Genomic DNA, 15000 nt, shown 5'->3' on the forward strand with positions numbered 1-15000 from the left:
CACTGGAGACACCGTGCGCTCCACTGCATAACACGGTGCCTGACCAGTACGCCGCTCGCCACGGTAAGCACGGGGAGTTGGCTCAGGTCTCCAACCTGACTCACCCAAACTCCCCGTGTGCCACCCCCCAAAATCTTTTTTTGGAGTGGACTCCCAGTCTATAGTGCCAGCCGTGACCCTGTGTAATCCTGGGCCCTCTTTCTCGCTGCCTCCGCCTCCCTATCTGCTTCCACCTGCTCCCAAGGCAGGCGATACGTTCCTTCCTATCTGCTTCCACCTGCTCCCAAGGCAGGTGATACGTTCCTTCCTATCTGCTTCCACCTGCTCCCAAGGCAGGCGATACGTTCCTTCCTATCTGCTTCCACCTGCTCCCAAGGCAGGCGATACGTTCCTTCCTATCTGCTTCCACCTGCTCCCAAGGCAGGCGATACGTTCCTTCCTATCTGCTTCCACCTGCTCCCAAGGCAGGCGATACGTTCCTTCCTATCTGCTTCCCCCTGCTCCCAAGGCAGGTGATACGTTCCTTCCTATCTGCTTCCACCTGCTCCCAAGGCAGGTGATACGTTCCTTCCTATCTGCTTCCACCTGCTCCCAAGGCAGGCGATACGTTCCTTCCTATCTGCTTCCACCTGCTCCCAAGGCAGGCGATACGTTCCTTCATATCTGCTTCCACCTGCTCCCAAGGCAGGCGATACCTTCCTTCCTATCTGCTTCCACCTGCTCCCAAGGCAGGCGATACCTTCCTTCATATCTGCTTCCACCTGCTCCCAAGGCAGCCGATACCTTCCTTCCTTTCTGCTTCCACCTGCTCCCAAGGCAGGCGATACCTTCCTTCCTATCTGCTTCCACCTGCTCCCAACGCAGGCGATACATTCCTTCCTATCTGCTTCCACCTGCTCCCAAGGCAGGCGATACTTTCCGGGCCATCTGCCCACATCACACCCTGACCGAACCAAATAGAGAAATAAAACGTCTCTCTAAGGTCAGGGCGTGACACACTGTCTGCATCTGGGTCATACCTGAAACCTGATCATGTTGAAATCTCAATGCCCCCCCCCCCTTGCTAAAAAAATATCTTCATAATACTCTAAAACCTCAGGATATTAAATTAACGTGGAAAATAATAATAATAATGTCAATAAATAAAAATAAAAAAGAGTAACTCATGATCTACAGCAATCCTTTCAGTGGACCACAAAACAATCTAAGAATTAGGATAAGTGACAATAAACAACAAACACAGTATATAAACAGAACTTTATCCCATTTCTCAACAACATGAAAGCTGATCCATCTTCCTGGGAAATCAACCAAGACGTCATCGTTAACACAATGGAAAGGGCAAACACTTTATTATCTAGATGTTGAAAGTGCGTTGGGCGACGGAGAGAAACAACATGGTGCGGTTTGAGGCCATGTGGCAGAGAGCGATGCAGGTGCTGGAGATAGGGGTGTGAGCAGGTGGGTTTGGGCAGTGGTGACGGAGAGTGATGCAGGTGCTGGAGATAGGGGTGTGAGCAGGTGGGTTTGGGCAGTGGTGACGGAGAGTGATGCAGGTGCTGGAGATAGGGGTGTGAGCAGGTGGGTTTGGGCAGTGGTGACGGAGAGTGATGCAGGTGCTGGAGATAGGGGTGTGAGCAGGTGGGTTTGGGCAGTGGTGACGGAGAGTGATGCAGGTGCTGGAGATAGGGGTGTGAGCAGGTGGGTTTGGGCAGTGGTGACGGAGAGTGATGCAGGTGCTGGAGATAGGGGTGTGAGCAGGTGGGTTTGGGCAGTGGTGACGGAGAGTGATGCAGGTGCTGGAGATAGGGGTGTGAGCAGGTGGGTTTGGGCAGTGGTGACGGAGAGTGATGCAGGTGCTGGAGATAGGGGTGTGAGCAGGTGGGTTTGGGCAGTGGTGACGGAGAGTGATGCAGGTGCTGGAGATAGGGGTGTGAGCAGGTGGGTTTGGGCAGTGGTGATGTGGTGGTTGGTTGCGAACGTCTGTATGTTGTCGTTTTTGTTACGTGTATGTTTTGTATTGTTTTAAAAAGTATAATCTTACAGATCTTACAAAAAGAAGAACGTTTAATAAAGTGTAATATAAATTAAATCACTTTCATATTCATACACACCTCCTAGGTAGCTTAACAGTTAAGCTCGTTGGGTCAGTAACTGAAAGGTCACTGGGTTGAATCCCTGAGCTGGCAAGGTGGTTAAATCTGCCGTTCTGCCCTTGAGCAAGGCAGTTTCCCCCAAAAACAACTGCTCCCTGAGTGCGGATGACAGGGTTTGGTTAAATGTGGAAGACACATTTCGGTTGAACGCATTCAATTGTGCAACTGACGAGAGGTTTTCCAAAGCCTCACAAACAAGGGCACCTATAGCTAGATGCGTAAAGAAATAAAAGCAGACATTTAATATCTCTTTGAGCATGTTATTATTAAATACTCTTTGGATGGTGTATCAATACACCCAGTCACAATAAAGATACAGGCGTTCTTCCTAACTCAGTTGCCGGAGAGAAAGGAAACCGCTCAGGGATTTCATCATGAGGCCGCTGGTGATTTTAAAACACTTACAGAATTTAATGGCTGTGACAGGAGAAAACTGAGGATGGATCAACAACATTGTAGTTACTCCACAATACTAACCTAAATGACAGTGAAAAGAAGGAAGCCTGTACAGAATACAAATATGCCAAAACATGCATCCTGTTTGCAACAAGGCACTAAAGTAATACTGCAAAAAATGTGTTAAGCAATTCACTTTTTGTCCTGAATACAGTGTTATGTCTGGGGCAAATCCAATACAACACATTACTGAGTACCATTCTCCCTATGTTCAACTTGGTGGTGGCTGCATCATGTTAAGTGTATGCTTGTAATCTGGGCAGTTTTTCAGGATAGAAATTTACGGAACGGGGTTAATCATAGGTAATCCTAGAGGAAAACCTGGCCTAGTCTGGGAGATGAATTCCTCTTTCAGCAGGAACACAATTTAAAACAAGGCCAAATCTACACTGGAGTTGCTTAGTACAGATCTTTAGTGCAGATCTTTACATAGTGTAGATCTTTACGTAGTGTAGATCTTTATGTAGTGTAGATCTTTGCATAGTGTAGATCTTTACATAGTGCAGATCTTTACATAGTGCAGATCTTTACATAGTGCAGATCTTTGCATAGTGTAGATCTTTATATAGTGCAGATCTTAACATAGTATAGGTCTTTACGTAGTGTAGATCTTTACATAGTGTGGGCAAGACAAAACATTTAAGTGCCTTTGAACGGGATATGGTAGTTGGTGCCAGGCGCACCGGTTTATGTCAAGAACTGCAACGCTGCTGTGTTTTTCACACTCAACAGTTTGCCGTGTATATCAAGAATGGTCCACCACCCAAAGGACATCCAAACAACTTGACACAGGTTATCATGAGACAACTGTGGGAAGCATTGGAGTCAACTTCGTCCAGCATCCCTGTGGAATTCTTTCGTCACCTGGCCCCACCTTCCTAATGTTTGGTATGCTCAGTGTATATCATCTTTAACCCCACCAATACACTACAGTCCAAAAGGAGTTTGACTCTCTTTCCTCACTCTGCACTAATGGTCAGAGGGAGCCCTTTTCTGGCAACGATTATTCATTCAGTCGGATCTTAACTACATAGGAAAGTTCATCCAAATTGTGGGAAATTGGCTAATTCTTTCGATACGGACAGAGAGAGAGAGAGAGAGAGAGAGAGAGAGAGAGAGACAGAGAGAGACAGAGAGAGACAAAGACAGACAGACAGACAGACAGACAGACAGACAGACAGACAGACAGACAGACAGACAGACAGACAGAGAAACAGAGGGAGAGAGGGACAGACAGAGAGATAGAGAGAGAGACAGAGAGAGAGACAGACAGACAGACAGACAGACAGACAGACAGACAGACAGACAGACAGAGAGAGAGAGAGAGACAGAGAGAGAGAGACAAAGACAGACAGACAGACAGACAGACAGACAGACAGACAGACAGACAGACAGACAGACAGACAGACAGAGAAACAGAGAGAGAAAGGGACAGACAGAGAGATAGAGAGAGAGAAACAGAGAGAGAGAGGGACAGACAGAGAGATAGAGAGAGAGAAACAGAGAGAGAGAGGGACAGACAGAGAGATAGAGAGAGACAGAGAGAGAGACAGACAGACAGACAGACAGACAGACAGAGAGAGAGAGAGAGACAGAGAGAGAGAGACAAAGACAGACAGACAGACAGAGACAGACAGAGAGAGAGAGAGACAGACAGACACAGAGAGAGAGAGACAGAGAGACACAGAGAGAGAGAGAGAGAGAGAGAGAGAGAGAGAGAGAGAGAGAGAGAGAGAGAGAGAGAGAGAGACAGAGAGACAGAGAGAGAGACAGACAGACAGACAGAGAGACAGAGAGACAGAGAGACAGAGAGACAGACGGATAGACGGACAGACGGACAGACACAGACAGAGACAGAGAGACAGACAGACAGACAGACAGACAGACAGACAGACAGACAGACAGACAGACAGACAGACAGACAGACAGAGAGAGAGAGAGAGAGAGAGAGAGAGAGAGAGGGCAGTTCATTTGTTCCATCTGTACATCTGTGGGGGTTGATCAAGGTGTCAAAAGGAGACAGTGACAGACGTCTTTCCTGACACTGCGACAGGCTACAGTCTACAACATATCTCAATCCCCTTCCCACACTGCTGGCTTGTTTCTGAAGCTAAGCAGGGTTGGTCCTGGTCAGTCCCTGGATGGGAGACCAGATGCTGCTGGAAGTGGTGTTGGAGGGCCAGGAGGAGGCACTCTTTCCTCTGGTCTGAAAATATCCCAATGCCCCAGGGCAGTGATTGAGGACACTGCCCTGTGTAGGGGACGTTAAACGGGTGTCCTGACTCTCTGCGGTCATTAAAGATCCCGTGGCAATTATTGTAAGAGTAGGGGTGTTAACCCCGGTGTCCTAGCTAAATTCCTAATCTGGCCATCAAACCATCACCTAATAATCCCCAGTTTACAATTGTCTCATCCATCCCCCTCCTCTCCCCTGTAACTATTCCCCAGGTCGTTGCTGCACATGAGAATGTGTTCTCAGTCAATTTACCTTGTAAAATTACAAAAAAATAAAGACGAAATGAAATGAAAGTGAATATAGCTTGACAATTATGAATTCTCAATTAATACATTTTTTTGATTAAAAGAGCAAATGCACATCCCTTATTGCTGAAGGCTGGAAAAACAATGCACAGTGGGCCAGAACATAAACTAGGGAAACAATGCACAGTGGGCCAGAACATAAACTAGGGAAACAATGCACAGTGGGCCAGAGCATAAACTGGGGAAACAACGCACAGTGGGCCAGAGCATAAACTGGGGAAGCAATGCACAGTGGGCCAGAGCATAAACTGGGGAAGCAATGCACAGTGGGCCAGAGCATAAACTGGGGAAACAATGCACAGTGGGCCAGAGCATAAACTGGGGAAACAATGCACAGTGGGCCAGAGCATAAACTGGGGAAACAACGCACAGTGGGCCAGAGCATAAACTGGGGAAACAATGCACAGTGTAGTCCTAAATGTCATAGTTCCAGTCCAATCAGCTGTAGTCCAGTCCGATCAGTTATGTGCGTGGAGCAGGACATGACAAAGCATCGTGCTAAAGTCAGACCTCGTAGAACACACCACTGAACCGGCCTGGCTAGATCTGCTGATGTACTATCGAACCCCAATCCAACGGGTCAACTACTTGACAGTGACCTACGCATTAGTTTCACCATGTACAGTAGTGAACTAAACACAGACTAATCTGCACCGACATACTGTAGTTGGCACACGTAAAGAATTCAATATCACATGACGGTAGGAATCTGGAATCTGTCCCTGTCAACTCGGATGACCCAACACCATCCTAACACACCCATCAGTTAGATGATGTGATCCCAGACAGCATCCCAAATGGCACCCTATTCTCTAATTTAGTGCACTATTTTTGAACAGGTCCCATAGGGGAAATATAGGGTGCCATTTGTGACGAATGCTGCTGTTGCTAGGTGACTCTCTCTGTGTTTAACTGACGGTAACAGAAATAGCTTGTCCTTCTCTTCCCAGTTCCCAGTCAGCGCAGTCGTCCATCCCAGTACTCATGTTTCACCCAACAGATGTCATTCCATCACACGTCATCGGTGTTAATTCCCCAACCATGAGAAACAGCACCCGAGTAATCATAGCCATCGTTCATCGGCACCTAGAACAACAATGGGCTAGAGCTATCCTAGTACATCTGTCATGGTGTTATCACTATCCTAGTACATCTGTCAGGGTGTTATCGCTATCCTAGTACATCTGTCATGGTGTTATCGCTATCCTAGTACATCTGCCATGGTGTTATCGCTATCCTAGTACATCTGTCATAGTGTTATCACTATCCTAGTACATCTGTCAGGGTGTTATCACTATCCTAGTACATCTGTCATAGTGTTATCACTATCCTAGTATATCTGTCATTGTGTTATCACTATCCTAGTACATCTGTCATGGTGTTATCACTATCCTAGTACATCTGTCAGGGTGTTATCACTATCCTAGTACATCTGTCATAGTGTTATCACTATCCTAGTATATCTGTCATTGTGTTATCACTATCCTAGTACATCTGTCATGGTGTTATCACTATCCTAGTACATCTGTCATTGTGTTATCACTATCCTAGTATATCTGTCATGATGTTATCACTATCCTAGTACATATGTCATGGTGTTATCACTATCCTAGTACATCTGTCATGGTGTTATCGCTATCCTAGTACATCTGCCATGGTGTTATCACTATCCTAGTACATATGTCATGGTGTTATCACTATCCTAGTACATCTGTCATGGTGTTATCACTATCCTAGTACATCTGTCAGGATGTTATCACTATCCTAGTACATCTGTCATGGTGTTATCAATATCCTAGTACATCTGTCATGGATCTAACTGTCATGTGAATGTTGATAGTGTAGCTGGGAAGCTGTTACACAGGGCCCTGGATCTAACTGTCATGTGAATGTTGATAGTGTAGCTGAGAAGCTGTTACACAGGGCCCTGGATCTAACTGTCATGTGAATGTTGATAGTGTAGCTGAGAAGCTGTTACACAGGGCCCTGGATCTAACTGTCATGTGAATGTTGATAGTGTAGCTGAGAAGCTGTTACACAGGGCCCTGGATCTAACTGTCATGTGAATGTTGATAGTGTAGCTGAGAAGCTGTTACACAGGGCCCTGGATCTAACTGTCATGTGAATGTTGATAGTGTAGCTGAGAAGCTGTTACACAGGGCCCTGGATCTAACTGTCATGTGAATGTTGATAGTGTAGCTGAGAAGCTGTTACACAGGGCCCTGGATCTAACTGTCATGTGAATGTTGATAGTGTAGCTGAGAAGCTGTTACACAGGGCCCTGGATCTAACTGTCATGTGAATGTTGATAGTGTAGCTGAGAAGCTGTTACACCGTGCCCTGGATCTAACTGTCATATGCTGGAGGTCTGGGATCAGAGGGCTGAACAGGGAAAGGGGGATATCTACTCAGGTGTAGAACTGAATGCATTCAACTGAAATGTGTCTTCCACATTTAACCTCTAACCCCTCTGAATCAGAGAGGTGCGGGGTAATGCCTTAATCGACATCCACGGCACCCAGGGAACAGTGGGTTAGGGGCAGGGGCAGAAGGACAGGTGTTTACCTTGTCAGCTCGGGGATTCGGTCCATAAACCTTTCGTTTACTGGCCCAATGCTCTAATCAGAAGGCTACCTGCCACCCCAAAAGAGGGCTGAGCAGAGAGCTGAGCAGAGGGCTGAGCAGAGAGCTGAGCAGAGAGCTGAGCAGAGGGCTGAGCAGAGAGCTGAGCAGAGGGCTGAGCAGAGGGCTGAGCAGAGGGCTGAGCAGAGGGCTGAGCAGAGGGCTGAGCAGAGGGCTGAGCAGAGGGCTGAGCAGAGGGCTGAGCAGAGAGCTGAGCAGAGGGCTGAGCAGAGAGCTGAGCAGAGAGCTGAGCAGAGGGCTGAGCAGAGAGCTGAGCAGAGCGCTGAACAGAGAGCTGAACAGAGGGCTGAGCAGAGAGCTGAGCAGAGAGCTGAGCAGAGAGCTGAGCAGAGAGCTGAGCAGAGAGCTGAGCAGAGGGCTGAGCAGAGAGCTGAGCAGAGAGCTGAGCAGAGAGCTGAGCAGAGAGCTGAGCAGAGAGCTGAGCAGAGGGCTGAACAGAGAAGGGATGAACAGAGGAGGGAGGGACAGAGGAGGGCTGAACAGAGCAGGGATGAACAGCCCCTCTGGGTACATGGCAGTGTACCAAGATAACGTAACTGTTACTGGGTGATGTCATTCCCTCTTTGAGAGAGGACAGACTTCATGTCGGGCGTGTGGGGGGTGAAAGAGGAGGGAGAGGACTGACTATAGGTTGTTGGGAGATGTTCCCCCTTTGAGAGAGGAGAGAGGACTGACTATGGGAAGTTGGGAGCTGTTCCCCCTGAGAGAGGAGAGAGGACTGACTATAGGTTGTTGGGAGCTGTTCCCCCTCTGAGAGAGGAGAGAGGACTGACTATAGGTTGTTGGGAGCTGTTCCCCCTCTGAGAGAGGAGAGAGGACTGACTATGGAAAGTTGGGAGCTGTTCCCCCTCTGAGAGAGGAGAGAGGACTGACTATGGGAAGTTGGGAGCTGTTCCCCCTCTGAGAGAGGAGAGAGGAGAGAGGACTGACTATGGAAAGTTGAGAGATGTTCCCCCTTTGAGAGAGGAGAGAGGACTGACTATGGAAAGTTGGGCGCTGTTCCCCCTGAGAGAGGAGAGAGGACTGACTATAGGTTGTTGGGAGCTGTTCCCCCTCTGAGGGAGGAGAGAGGAGAGAGGACTGACTATGGAAAGTTGGGAGCTGTTCCCCCTCAGAGAGGAGAGAGGACTGACTATGGGAAGTTGGGAGCTGTTCCCCCTCTGAGAGAGGAGAGAGGACTGACTATGGGAAGTTGGGAGCTGTTCCCCCTCTGAGAGAGGAGAAAGGACTGACTATGGGAAGTTGGGAGCTGTTCCCCCTCTGAGAGAGGAGAGAGGACTGACTATGGGAAGTTGGGAGCTGTTCCCCCTCTGAGAGAGGAGAGAGGACTGACTATGGGAAGTTGGGAGCTGTTCCCCCTCTGAGAGAGGAGAAAGGACTGACTATGGGAAGTTGGGAGCTGTTCCCTCTGAGAGAGGAGAGAGGACTGACTATGGGAAGTTGGGAGCTGTTCCCCCTCTGAGAGAGGAGAGAGGACTGACTATGGAAAGTTGGGAGCTGTTCCCCCTCTGAGAGAGGAGAGAGGACTGACTATGGGAAGTTGGGAGCTGTTCCCCCTCTGAGAGAGGAGAAAGGACTGACTAGCTATGCTGAATTTGAATGATTGTTATCCACAGTCAGCGTATCTCTTAGTTGTCAATCAAATGTACTTGGCATCAATCAAATGTACTTGGCATCGATCAAATGTACTTGGCATCGATCAAATGAGCTGGCGGGACAGGCAGGAAAGTTCCCATTCAGTTGTCAAAACGTGTGTTGGGACAAGAATGCATTGGCAGGCAAAAGCTGCAGAAGGACGTGGAGGCTACAATTCCCCATCGTTTATCAGTGTGATTTTGACGGCCAACTAGCTGAAAACGTTTGAGAGGGTTTATCTAATGTTCCCTCGTTAGATTTTAGTTAATCTCACTCTGGCTAGTATTAGTTGTTGATCTTGTTGATGTGCATAACTGAGGGAGAGAGAGTCTACCTTCTCATGGTTGTTTGATCAATAGGACTGTAAAGTTCCCAAATGTAAGAGGACTCCTGTGGTATTTATATATTTATAGAAACCCATTCAGGTGTATTTTGGCGAATGAGTTCTAATGATCTAATGTGTTGCTGTTGCAACTGCCTGTAAACACACAGTCCAGTTCATAGTGAATGATGACAGGCCCTACTGCCTGTAAACACACAGTCCAGTTCATAGTGAATGATGACAGGCCCTACTGCCTGTAAACACACAGTCCAGTTCATAGTGAATGATGACAGGCCCTACTGCCTGTAAACACACAGTCCAGTTCATAGTGAATGATGACAGGCCCTACTTCCTGTAAACACACAGTCCAGTTCATAGTGAATGATGGCAGGCCCTACTTCCTGTAAACACACAGTCCAGTTCATAGTGAATGATGACAGGCCCTACTTCCTGTAAACACACAGTCCAGTTCATAGTGAATGATGACAGGCCCTACTGCCTGTAAACACACAGTCCAGTTCATAGTGAATGATGACAGGCCCTACTGCCTGTAAACACACAGTCCAGTTCATAGTGAATGATGACAGGCCCTACTTCCTGTAAACACACAGTCCAGTTCATAGTGAATGATGGCAGGCCCTACTTCCTGTAAACACACAGTCCAGTTCATAGTGAATGATGGCAGGCCCTACTTCCTGTAAACACACAGTCCAGTTCATAGTGAATGATGACAGGCCCTACTGCCTGTAAACACACAGTCCAGTTCATAGTGAATGATGGCAGTCCCTATTGCCTGTAAACACACAGTCCAGTTCATAGTGAATGATGACAGGCCCTACTGCCTGTAAACACAGTCCAGTTCATAGTGAATGATGACAGGTCCTACTGCCTGTAAACACACAGTCCAGTTCAAAGTGAATGATGGCAGGCCCTACTGCCTGTAAACACACAGTCCAGTTCATAGTGAATGATGACAGGTCCTACTGCCTGTAAACACACAGTCCAGTTCATAGTGAATGATGGCAGGTCCTACTGCCTGTAAACACACAGTCCAGTTCATAGTGAATGATGACAGGTCCTACTGCCTGTAAACACACAGTCCAGTTCATAGTGAATGATGACAGGCCCTACTGCCTGTAAACACACAGTCCAGTTCATAGTGAATGATGACAGGCCCTACTGCCTGTAAACACACAGTCCAGTTCATAGTGAATGATGACAGGCCCTACTGCCTGTAAACACACAGTCCAGTTCATAGTGAATGATGACAGGCCCTACTGCATGGAAAAACACAGTCCAGTTCATAGTGAATGATGACAGGCCCTACTGCCTGTAAACACACAGTCCAGTTCACAGTGAATGATGACAGGTCCTACTGCCACACAGTCCAGTTCATAGTGAATGATGACAGGCCCTACTTCCTGTAAACACACAGTCCAGTTCATAGTGAATGATGACAGGCCCTACTGCCTGTAAACACACAGTCCAGTTCATAGTGAATGATGACAGGCCCTACTGCCTGTAAACACACAGTCCAGTTCATAGTGAATGATGACAGGCCCTACTTCCTGTAAACACACAGTCCAGTTCATAGTGAATGATGACAGGTCCTACTGCCTGTAAACACACAGTCCAGTTCACAGTGAATGATGACAGGTCCTACTGCCACACAGTCCAGTTCATAGTGAATGATGACAGGCCCTACTGCCTGTAAACACACAGTCCAGTTCATAGTGAATGATGGCAGGCCCTACTGCCTGTAAACACACAGTCCAGTTCATAGTGAATGATGACAGGCCCTACTGCCTGTAAACACACAGTCCAGTTCATAGTGAATGATGCCAGGCCCTACTGCCTGTAAACACACAGTCCAGTTCATAGTGAATGATGACAGGCCCTACTGCCTGTAAACACACAGTCCAGTTCATAGTGAATGATGACAGGCCCTACTGCCTGTAAACACACAGTCCAGTTCATAGTGAATGATGACAGGCCCTACTGCTTGTAAACACACAGTCCAGTTCACAGTGAATGATGACAGGTCCTACTGCCTGTAAACACACAGTCCAGTTCATAGTGAATGATGACAGGCCCTACTGCCTGTAAACACACAGTCCAGTTTATAGTGAATGATGACAGGCCCTACTGCCTGTAAACACACAGTCCAGTTCATAGTGAATGATGACAGGCCCTACTGCTTGTAAACACACAGTCCAGTTCATAGTGAATGATGACAGGCCCTACTGCTTGTAAACACACAGTCCAGTTCATAGTGAATGATGACAGGCCCTACTGCCTGTAAACACACAGTCCAGTTCAGAGTGAATTATGACAGGCCCTACTGCCTGTAAACACACAGTCCAGTTCAAAGTGAATGATGGCAGGTCCTACTGCCTGTAAACACACAGTCCAGTTCATAGTGAATGATGGCAGGCCCTACTGCCTGTAAACACACAGTCCAGTTCAAAGTGAATGATGACAGGCCCTACTGCCTGTAAACACACAGTCCAGTTCATAGTGAATGATGACAGGCCCTACTGCCTGTAAACACACAGTCCAGTTCATAGTGAATGATGACAGGCCCGTGTGGCATATGGCATATTTGCATATAGGCCTACTGTAGCTCTGATTGGCTGTAGCACACCGGTCTGTGTAGACTCCGGTCCTGGACAAGACAGATGTTTTTATTAGGTTTTATTTACTGCCGTGTCTATTCGTTGTCCACGCAGGATGGCCACTTTCCCACTCTACATTGCTATACAATTTTCACAAATGCCTTACTATGCGACATTCCCAAACATTCTATTAATTTATGAAAAACGTGTAAATGATCATATCTAAATTCTTGTCAGAAAATGTTTAAAAAATAAATTTAAAAAAGTGTTATATTTTTCCTGGGTGTTTATATGAACCAATTTGAATAAGATTTCATGTTGCTAAAACGCTGGCAGTTCCACTTTAAAGATGGAACTCCAAGGCCCCGCCCACCTGTGGGGAAAACAACCTGTGGTTACCTAGGTTACCCCATTGGCACACAGCGAAAAAACGTTGACTTGTTTTAGTCAATTACAAAACGACCTTTAAGAAAAGTACAACATGTCTAATGATTCATTTTTAACATTGCCTGCTTTCTCACTACTTAGAAAAACTTAATATTGTAGGGCTTCCCTCATGCCCCTTTTCATGAAGGTGCTAGCTAGCTACAGACCAAAACATTAAGCTAGCCAAGACCAACAACTTAAATAAACAGACTATAGAGCTACAAGTAGTGAGTTACAAACTAACTATACTAAACAGGTTAATTGTCTTACCTGTGATTCATTGTTTACTATATCTACGTGTAGCCTACTTGGACTCGAAATAGCCTGAACTCTATCTACGTGTAGCCAACTTGGACTCGAAATAGCCTGAACTCTATCTACGTGTATCCTACTTGGACTCCAGAGAGCCTGAACTCTAGCTACGTGCAGCCTACTTGGACTCCAAATAGCCTGAACTCTATCTACGTGTATCCTACTTGGACTCCAAAGAGCCTGAACTCTAGCTACGTGTAGCCTACTTCGACCCTAAATAGCCTGAACTCTATCTACGTGTATCCTACTTGGACTCCAAAGAGCCTGAACTCTAGCTACGTGTGGCCTACTTGGACTCCAAACAGCCTGAAGCCACAGGGCTCTTCTAGCAGGTTCTATGTCCCTACGTGGGAGCACTGCGAGGCGTAGGTCGGGATTTTTGACCTGCTTAAATGTACATTAAACCACACAGCAGCTTTTTCGGCATGTTTTGTTATTTTCTGTATAACTCGAAATCAACGACAATGTTGTCTCTTTTACACTGGGGGTCAATGGGAAAGAATGTGTGTTTGTCCCCAATTTGTGGGCGTGGTCAAGGGTATTTCCAATTTATTACGTGAATATCGACTCGAAGTATCCCAGGATGCTTTGCGAGATATGAGACAGGTCAGTGCAGGCGGAATCAATGTCAGTCAACCACTAACAGTCATTCTGGTGTCTAGTATTTGCTGTGCGTACGTCTAACATTTTGAACCATTTATGTTGTGTTATGAGCAACAGTACTGTGAAGGGAAGGCACAAAAGACTAACGTTACTCAAACATACAGCCATTATGTCACAGAGATCTGTGTGTGTGTGTGTGTGTGTTACATACATACAGCCATTATGTCACAGAGATCTGTGTGTGTGTGTGTGTGTGTGTGTGTGTGTGTGTGTGTGTGTGTGTGTGTGTTACATACATACAGCCATTATGTCACAGAGATCTGTGTGTGTGTGTGTGTGTGTGTGTGTGTGTGTGTGTGTGTGTGTGTGTGTGTGTGTGTGTACATACATACAGCCATTATGTCACAGAGATCTGTGTGTGTGTGTGTGTGTGTGTGTGTGTGTGTGTGTGTGTGTGTGTGTGTGTGTGTGTGTGTGTGTGTGTGTGTGTGTGTGTGTGTGTGTGTGTGTGTTACATACATACAGCCGCAGTGTAAGGGAAATGGAATGACCCACATTTGATGTTGCTGCACCTAAACAGGCTCCCTCTCTCTTTCTCTTTCGCTCTCTCATATCTCTGTCTGTCTGTCTGTCTGTCTGTCTGTCTGTCTGTCTGTCTGTCTGTCTGTCTCACTCTCAATTCAAGGGGCTCTCTCTCCTCTCTCTCTCTCTCTCTCTGCTTCTCTCTTTCCCTGTCTTTGCTTCTCTCTCTTGCTCTCTCTCTCCTCTCTCTCTCTCTCTCTCTGCTTCTCTCTTTCCCTGTCTTTGCTTCTCTCTCCTCTCTCTCTCTCTCTCTGCTTCTCTCTTTCCCTGTCTTTGCTTCTCTCTCTTGCTCTCTCTCTCCTCTCTGTCTCTCTCTCTCTCTCTCTGCTTCTCTCTTTCCCCGTCTTTGCTTCTCTCTCTTGCTCTCTCTCTCCTCTCTGTCTCTCTCTCTATCTCTCTCTCTCTCTCTGCTTCTCTCTTTCCCCGTCTTTGCTTCTCTCTCTTGCTCTCTCTCTCCTCTCTCTCCTCTCTCTCTCTCTCTCTGCTTCTCTCTTTCCCTGTCTTTGCTTCTCTCTCTTGCTCTCTCTCTCCTCTCTCTCTCTCTCTCTCTCTCTGCTTCTCTCTTTCCCTGTCTTTGCTTCTCTCTCTTGCTCTCTCTCTCCTCTCTGTCTCTCTCTCTCTCTCTCTCTGCTTCTCTCTTTCCCCGTCTTTGCTTCTCTCTCTTGCTCTCTCTCTCCTCTCTCTCCTCTCTCTCTCTCTCTCTCTCTCT

Source organism: Oncorhynchus masou, chromosome 24 (genome assembly GCF_036934945.1).
Source record: "Oncorhynchus masou masou isolate Uvic2021 chromosome 24, UVic_Omas_1.1, whole genome shotgun sequence".
Lineage (NCBI taxonomy): Eukaryota > Metazoa > Chordata > Actinopteri > Salmoniformes > Salmonidae > Oncorhynchus > Oncorhynchus masou.